Raw genomic sequence first — 9,136 nt, 5'->3', positions numbered from 1 at the left:
TATAGATACCAGATACAGTGTGGGAAGTGGGTGGGGGAAGCAGGAGAGTCGGAGGAAAGACATTAAGGAGAAAAACACAGAGGAAAGACATTTATGGGACAAAGAAATATCTTAGTATCAGTCAAAGATAACGAACTGAACTGGTGAGAAATGTATTCATGTTGAAACAGCTCCCTTTTTTTGTTTGTTTGTTTTTTATTTTATTTTATTCTTTAAATGCATGCAGTTTCCACACACGTCTATAGGACACACTATGGTTTTTCAAGGCATGCATGCATATGTGATAATCAACTAAAGGATATTATCATATACATCATTTGTTTACAAAGAAACTTACATTCTTGTGTCTGTTAAATGCTTTTATTGATGAGCCCTTCCCACCTACCCTCCAATATCCACCCCTCTTCTGTACAGTCTCTGGTATCTACACTGGTCCTGCCTACTATGTCTGCAAATCTTTCAATTTCTTTACTTTTTTCTTTACTATTATTATTATTATGATTATTAATACATTCAATCACTATACATCACTTAGATTCCAAAAAGACCTTACCCAGCACGATATACACCTCAGTCCAGCCCAGTTGAGAATACCACACACATCCTCATCAACAGATAATAAACCATATCCATGTCCCACAAATGTCCTACCTCTCCACCTGTCTCCCCAAATTTCCTTTCCTACGCTCTCCCCCTCCCATGCTTTCCTTCCACTTTGTTTCTAGTGTCCATGACAATTTTTAATGCTTTTATGTTCTCCAGATTGTCAGTCTCTACTGTAGAGTGCAGCAGTCCATATATGTTAAGTGGAAACATACACTATCTCTCTTTCATAGTAGGATTCATTTCAATCACCTAATATCTTCCATATTTGTCCACTTTCCATCAAATTCCAGGGCCTGATTACTTTTTATGGCTGAATAGTATTCCATGGAGTATTTGTGCCACACTTTTTTAATCCATTCATCTGTTTGTGGATATTTGGGTTGGTGCCATGTCTTAGCAATCATGAATAATCCTGCAATAAATATATTTGTGCAAGTGCTTTTCCAATGGAATGTTCTCCTGTCCTTTGGGTAGATACCCAGAGTGGAGTTGCTGGATAATATGGTAGTTCTATTGGAAGCTCTTTTAGGAACCTCCATATTGTTCTCCACAGTGCCTGGACCATTTTGCTTTCCCACCAATAATGTAGGAGTGTTCACTTTACACCAGATCCCTTCCAGCATTTGCCATTTTTTTTTTTAATCTTCACCATTCTGAATGGACTTAGGTGGTTTCTCATTGTGGTTTTGATCAGCATCTCCCTTATGATGGATGTTGACCTTTTTTTTTTTATGTTTTCGGACTGTATGTCATCTTTAGATAGTTGTTTATTCAGTTCATATTCCCATATTTTAATTGGATTAATCGTTTTCTTCCAGGTAAGCTGCTTGAGTTCCCTGTGTATTCTGGCTATCAGTCCCTTATCTTAGGCACAGTTGACAAAAATCATCTTCCATTCTGGGCCCAGCAGTTGGCATAATGTCTATGTCGCTGGACTCCCATGTAGTCGACTGTGGTTTGAGTCCCAGACCCGATGACTTAAACTCACTATGGGCATCTGTGCATGTGTGCCCAAGATCCTGAGAGGAGAATGGTGAAAAAGAGATAGTGGCGTGGCCACCTGCTAGTGGGAGGGTGATTTCTTGCTTTCTTTCTCTCTGATTTTCTCTGTCTTTCTGGCGAGTACACAGACCCGATAGCAAAAACCTCTCAAAAAATTTCTCTGTCATTTCAAGGGTGGTCGACTCACACTAATTACAGTGTCACTTCCAGTGCAAAAATTTCTTAATCTGATGTAATCCCACCTGTCTATTTTGGGGATTATTGCCTGTGCTTTGGGGATCTTGCTTAACAAGTTTCCCAGAGTTTCTCCAGTGTTTTTCACCAGTAGTTGTATAATTTGCAGTCTTAGGTTTAGATACTTAATACACTCTAAGTAAATTTTTGTTAATGGAGACAAATAGGGGTTCAGATTCGTCTCTCTGCAGGTGGATACCCAGTTTTTCCAACACCATTTGCCATAAAGGTTTTCTTTTTCCCACTGGGTTGACTGCTACCCATTGTCAGAGGTCAGCTGGCTGTATGTTTTGGTTTTGATTTCAGGGGTCTCTACTCTGTCCCATTGGTCCTCATTTCTTTTGTGTGTGTGTGTCAATACTATGCTGTTTTGATTATCACGGCTTTGAAATATATTTCACGGTAAGGGAGTGACATGCCACCCCATCAATTCTTCTTGCACAGGATGGCTTTGGCAATACGAGCTCTTTTATGATTTCAGACCAATGTTATGATCGTCTTTTCTAAGTTTGTGAGGAATGTGTCGTATTTTTATAGGATTGAGTTAAATATGTCGGTTAATTTGGATAGGATTGCCATTTTGATTATATTAATTCTCCCAATCCATGAACATGGGAGGTCCTTCCACATTTTTGTGTCCTTTTCTATTTCCTTTTTTTTTTTTTTAAGGTTTTCATTGTTTTCTTTATAGAGGTCTTTGACTTCCTTGGTTAGTTTTATTCCTAGGTATCTTATACTTCTTGTGGCTATCATAAATGGGATTACTTTCTTTAGTTCTGTCTCTGTCTGCTTGTTTCTGTATAGTGATGCTATAGACTTTTTGTAAGTTAATTTTGTATCCTGCCACTTTATTTTATGAATTTATTACTTTGAAGAATTCTTCATGGATGCTATTGTGTCTTCTATGTATACAATCATGTCTTTTGCATGTAGAGATTAATTTTAGCTCTTCTTTTCCTATAGGAATGTCTTTTATTTACTTCTCTTGTCTGATGGCATTGGCTAGGAATTCCAGTACTATATTGAATAGGAGTGGAGAAAGTGAGAACCCTTGTCTTGTGCCAGTTTTTAGTGGCAAGGCTTTCAGCTTTTTCCCACTCAGTATAATGTTAGCTATAGGTTTTTCAAAGGTGGTTTTTATTATGCTGAGTAATGATCCTTCTATACCAATTTTCCTGAGAGTATTCATCATAAAAGAATGTTGTATTTTGTCAAATGCTTTTTCTGTATCAAAATGATCATATGGTTTTTGTCTTTCTTTCTGAAAATATGGTGCGTTACTTTTATGGTTTTGTATATGTTGAACCACACTTGCATCCCTGGGATAAAGCCTACCTGGTCATGATGAATAACTTTTTTATATGCTGTTCAATACGGTTAGCAAGTATCTTGTTGAGAATTTTTGCATCTATATTCATCAGAGATAGAGGTCTGTAGTTTTCCTTTTTGTTGTACCTTATCCATTTGGGGAGTGAGGGTAATAGAGGCTTCATAGGATGGATTTGGAAGTGTTTCTTCCTTTTGGATCTCTAGAAACAGTGCGAGTAGAATGGGAGTTACCTCTTCTAGAGTTTTGTAAAATGGAAAGCCATTGGGACCTGGACTTTTCTTTGCTGGGAAGTCCATTATTACCGATTCAATTTCATTGCATGCTATATGTCTATTCAGGCTTTCTATGTTCTTCTGAGTCAATCTCGGTAGATTATATATGTCTAGGAATCTGTCCATCTCATCCAGGTTTTCTTCTTTGTTGGCATATATAGTTGCTCATAGTATCCTCTAATGATGTTCAATCTTTATTATCTTTTCAAAGAAATAGCTTTTTCTCTCATTCATTTTCTGTATAGGTCGCTTATTTTCTATTTCATTTATATCCGCTGAAGCTTTACCATTTCTTTTCTCCTGCAATTGTTTGGGTTATTCTGTAGTTGGTTTTACAATTCCCTGAGCAATGATGTTAGGTTGTCCTTTTGGCACCTTTCCATCTTTTTCTTGTACACACTAACTGATATGAACTTCTCTCTTATAACTGTTTTTGCAGTATCCCATAGTTTATGGAAACTTGTGTACTTATTATCGTCAGTTTCCATGAATCTTTTGATTACCATCTTGGTCTCTGCAGTAGTCATGGAGTCATTTAGAAGAAGGTTATTAGTTTCCATGTATTTGTGTATTTTCAAGGATTTTTCCTGAGATTAATATCAAGTTTAATTCCATCATGGTCAGAGAAGATGCTGGATATAGTTTCTATGCTTTTGAATCTGTAAAGGCTGTTTTTGTGCCCTATCATGTGGTCAATCTTCAAGAAAGCACTATGCAGGGCTAAAAAAATGTGTGTGGTTTTTTTTGTGTGTGTGTGTGTTTTCTTTTTTTTTTCTTTTTCTTTTTTTTTTTTTTGGTGTAAAGTTCCATAGATGTCTATCATGTCTGTGTGGGTATGCAACCTAGATATGGGAGGCAGCTATCAGTATGCCTCACTAATTACTCATTGGAGTCAGCTGATGCATGCCTTAGATACCAGAGGTTCTGTGCAAATATCCATGAAGGGCATGGAAAATATCCTGACCCTGGATAGGTCATGCAATGCCTGTTCTATATAATGTTTATGGCTCACACACTATCCTCTTTGATACATACTCAGACAACCTTTCTGGAAGTTTCAAGGAAAAGCATAACTGGCTTGACCTATGATACAAAATAGGATCACACATGATTGCAACAAGGTTGAAAAACATCTGCACTCAGGACCAGCAGTTAGTGTAATGGCTATGTCACTGGACTCCCATGTAGGTGACTATGGTTTGAGTCCTGGACCCAGTGGCTTAAACTCATGCTGAGCACGTGTGCGTGCGTGCCCAAGATCCTGAGAGGGGAATGGAGGAGAAGGGATTGTGGCATGACCACCCGCCTGGGGGGTGATTTCTTGCTTTCTGTCTCTCTGTCTCTCTCTGTCTCCTGGCGAGTGCATATGCCCTAAAGCCAAAAAAAAAAAAAAAAAAAAAAAAAAAAACCTCTTCAGAAAAAAAAAAAAGAAAAAGAAAATTCTGCACTAAAGGCCTTATCTCTAAGTCTCTAAGTATAGAATTTCAACCACATTCTTGAAAGCTTGCAAATAGTTTACTGTGCCTGGTAAAATGTATAAATAAATAAGCTCAGGATGAGTCAGGAGCTCAACTTGTCTGTGCTCACCTGCATCTCTGATTCTGTGTCTTCCTCTTTTCTCTAACTGTTTACATCACAGGACTAATCCCCAAGGGTGAACACCAACTGATTATCATCCAGAGAGATGTTATCCTTAATCTTGCCAGCACAAGTCCATCTCAATTATGGTATCATTTAGGTCAAGAATCTCTTTGCTTATTTTTTATCTCATTGATCTATCTAAAGGAGACAATGGGGTACTGAGATATCTAACAATTATTGCATTACAGTCTGCCTCTTTTTTTAGATCTAGCTGTCTTTCCTTTACATATTCAAATGCTCCTGAGTTGGGTGCATAGATATTTATTAGCGTTATACATTCTTAGTGAATTAGCCCTTTTACTAGCTCTATAATGCCCTTCTTTGTCTTTTCTTACGGTTTTTGTCTTAAGGCCTATTTTGTCTGAAATCAGTATAGCGAATCCCACACTTTTTTTGGTTTCCATTTGCATAGAATACCTTTTTCCAGCCATATACTCAGTCATTTTTTTGTTCTCTTATTGCTGTCTATCAGTCTGTAGTTTTCTTGGTATAGTACAACTTTCAGAATTTCTTGAAGAGCTTGTGTGGAGTTGGTAAATTCTTTCAGGTTTTGTTTATCTGAAAACGTTTTTATCTTCTTTTCCTCTATGAAGGATAGTCTTGATGAGTATGGTATTCTTTGTTGAAATTGTTTTTCATTTAATACTTGGAATATATTTCCCCATTCTCTTCTTGCTTAAATTATGTTCAATGGGAGGTTCAGTGTTAGCCTGATGGGATAGCCTTTGTAAGTGATTTGTCATTTCTCTCCAGCCAATCTTGGTATCTTGTTTTTGTATGCCATTTTGGCCAATCCTGGTATGATATGTCATTGAGAGGATATTCTTGAATTGATTCTACTTGGAGTTCTTTGTATTTCTTGAGTTTGGATGTTTGAGTTCCTCTCTAGATTTGGAAAGTTTTCTTCCAGAATTTCATGGAATAGATTATCAATGCCCTTTTCAGTTTTTTCACCTTCTGGAAAACCAATTATTCAGATATTTCGGCATCATGGTATTCGTATTTCTCGTATAGTATCCCCAGGTTTTTTGGCTATATTTTCAGTATGATGAGATGATGATTTTTGATGATTTTCTTCTTATGTCAGAAGTTTTGCCTTGGGGGACCAACAGTTAGCGTAATGACTATGTTGCTAGACTCCCATGTAGTCGACCATGGTTTGAGTCCCGGATCCAGTGGCTTAAACTGACATGGAGTGCTTGTTGGTGAGTGCCCAAGATCCCGAGAGGAGAATGGAGGAGAAGGGATTGAGGTGTGGCCATCACCCCCGGGGAGTGATTTTTCACTTTCTATCTCTCTGTCTCTCTCTGTCTTTCTTGTGAGTACATGTGCCCTACAGCGAAAACCACTCCAAAAAAAAGAAGTTTTGTGTTCTACTCCTAAGATTCTATCTTCTGCATGGTTTAACCTACTTTTTATACTTTTTAGGGTTTGATTTCCTGTATTAGAGCCTTCATATCTAACAGTTCTATATGATTCTTTTTGATGGTGTCTAATTCTTCTTTCATACCTTGGAAGGACTTTCTCATCCCTTGGAGCTCAACATCTCTTTTCTTTTGCATCTCATCAAATGTAGTTACTATAAATATTCTAAATTATTCTTCCGACACTTCGGTAATGTACTCCAAATTTTCTCTACTTGGAGATGAGTTACACCATTCCCTTTCTTGAGGTGTATTACTTTATTCTCTCATCCTTGATGCTTTTCTCTGATTCTTAGTCTTTTGGTAATGTGTTGACTTTTTGGCTAATTTGTTGGAGAGGGATTCGGTAACTGTGAGCTCATGTATTTTCTTTACTATGAAATAGATTGCTGCTAATTTCTCCTTTCTCCTGCATCCTACCATGTGGGAATCACAGAATAAGTTTTGCAATTGGATTTATGATAGGGAATTTCACACCTCATGCAACAACTACAGTGGGAAGCAAAGGTTTGTCTAAAATTCACCATGTTCACATGTTTAGTTACTATGTGCCTAGTCTTCTCTATGACGTGGGTAAAGGCTGAGTAGTAAAACAACAAAGTAAATAAAAAGAAAAAGAATGTAGGAAATAGAAATAAAAGAGAGAAAAAGGAAGGAAAGAACTAGAACAAAAAGAGGAGGGAAAAAAGAAATCACATGGTACATAATGAAATTGGGTTAAAATAAAAAAACGCATAACCAACACAGTCAGAAGTGAAGTGGTCTGGATGCTTTCTGTCCTGGTTGCGGGAAGCCAAGACAAATTAACAGGAGAAAGGCACAAACAGGGCAGAGGAGCTGTTTTTTACAAAAGAGAAAAAAAGAAAAAAGTTAGAAGGGACAGAGAAGAATAAGAAGGACAGTGACACTTGCCTATGTGGCTACCACTGGGTATGGAAGGGGGCACCCTGGTTGGGGGAATCTTCACAGCCATGAAGCTGCACCCAGAGGACCCACACAGCCAGAGTTGGAGAGGCCTGGAAGCTTTCTGTCCTGGCTAACACTGGGGTCTGGAAGGGGTCCCCCTAGCTGGGAGGGAAGGAGTTCACAGCCGTCGAGTTGCACCCAGAAGGCCAACACAGTCAGAGGTGGAGTGGACTGGAAGCTTTCTGTTGGAACATTCACTTTACAAGCTACATGACATATATAATTGAATGTATAAAAGAAATTAAGATAAATTTATATAAAAAATAAATAAAATTTTAAAATATTTTTTCTTATTGTCTATATAAAATTACTTATGACTACATAAATATGAAAAATAACCTTATTTGTTTGTGTCTCCAAATGCTCTTTTCTACATTCCCGTAATTTTTCATAAAACTTCAAGAGAACATCTTAACAACTAAATATGCAGAAAATTTTGTTGAGTAAACAGTTGGAACTAGACCTTATTGTAATTCATGTGAAATATAAGGCAAACAATTTATTCAAAACACCCATTTTCTAGATGTGAATATAGGTTTCTTTCTTTTAAATGTGGATATAATGATTTTTTACACCAAAGTTCTATTACATCAAAATAACAATGTTACCATTTCATTTAAGAGAATTTGGCTTCATCAACTTTAAAAGAAATACAATAAATATTTTAAACAAATTAAACTATCCTCATTCCAAATGAAGTCTTTTTAATGAGTGCCAATTGCATATGTAGACCGATCATCAGAAAGCTTGGAGCATGAAATACTGAGTTGCATTTAAATATCATCCATGTCTCAATCACCATCTGCAATATCATCAAACTGGATTTCATCAACTCCAAGACCAAATATGTCTGTTTCATTGATCTTAGCATGTTCTGGAAGCTCTCCATGGGCCTTGAGACTTCTAAACTCATTTGCATTTTACTTCAAAATTACATGTGCTATTTTTTTTAAGAGGTTTTTTGCTATAGGACACATGTGCTTGCCAGAAAGATAGACAGAAAGCAAGAACTCACCCCCTGTGGGGATGGCCACACTGCAATTCTGTCTCCTCCACTCTCCTCTTGGGATCTTGGGCACTCACACACACTCGCTCAGCGTGAGTTTAAGCCACTGGGTACTGGACTCAAAATGCCCTGGACTACGTGGGAGTTCTGTGACATAGCCATTACACAAACTGCTTGTCCCACATGTGGTTTATTATCCTGAGATTCTTGCAGAGTAACCTATATATCCAAACTTTTTCTCAGTTTTCCTCTTATGACATAACCTTTTAGCATCATCAAAACACATTTCTTGCCTCTAATTGTCCATTTCCCAGTATCTTGATTATGTGAGCATACACTTGTCCATTTTCTTTAAACACTAACTCTGTTTTTTCAGCTTCATTCTCAATCTTACTCCCTGCACATGTTTTTACCTCCTTTACCTTCATTCTTGGGCATGATGGTGATGGCAAACTCTCAAAACCTTCGACTTCTTATGGGTGGAGGCTGCTGACGGCTTTCTGGTAGTTACTACTGGAACGCTTGCAGTGATTAAAATGAAAACAGAAAACTTTATCTAAATCTTAACATTGATATAACCAAGAACAAAGACTAGATGTTAAATTATCATCATGTCCACTTTGGGTCAATCGAATAGAGAAGAAATCCATGAATT

The 9,136-nt window shown here is 37.3% G+C and overlaps 1 pseudogene; it reads right to left on the bottom strand.

The window, feature by feature from the left end:
* Positions 1-8,248: 8,248 nt before the first annotated feature.
* Positions 8,249-8,919, bottom strand: LOC102480398 (eukaryotic translation initiation factor 1A, X-chromosomal-like; annotated as a pseudogene).
* Positions 8,920-9,136: the final 217 nt, after the last annotated feature.

Source organism: Tupaia chinensis, unplaced genomic scaffold, assembly GCF_000334495.1.
Source record: "Tupaia chinensis unplaced genomic scaffold, TupChi_1.0 Scaffold000278_1, whole genome shotgun sequence".
Taxonomy (NCBI): domain Eukaryota; kingdom Metazoa; phylum Chordata; class Mammalia; order Scandentia; family Tupaiidae; genus Tupaia; species Tupaia belangeri.
This window is presented reverse-complemented; position numbering and strand designations above follow the sequence as displayed.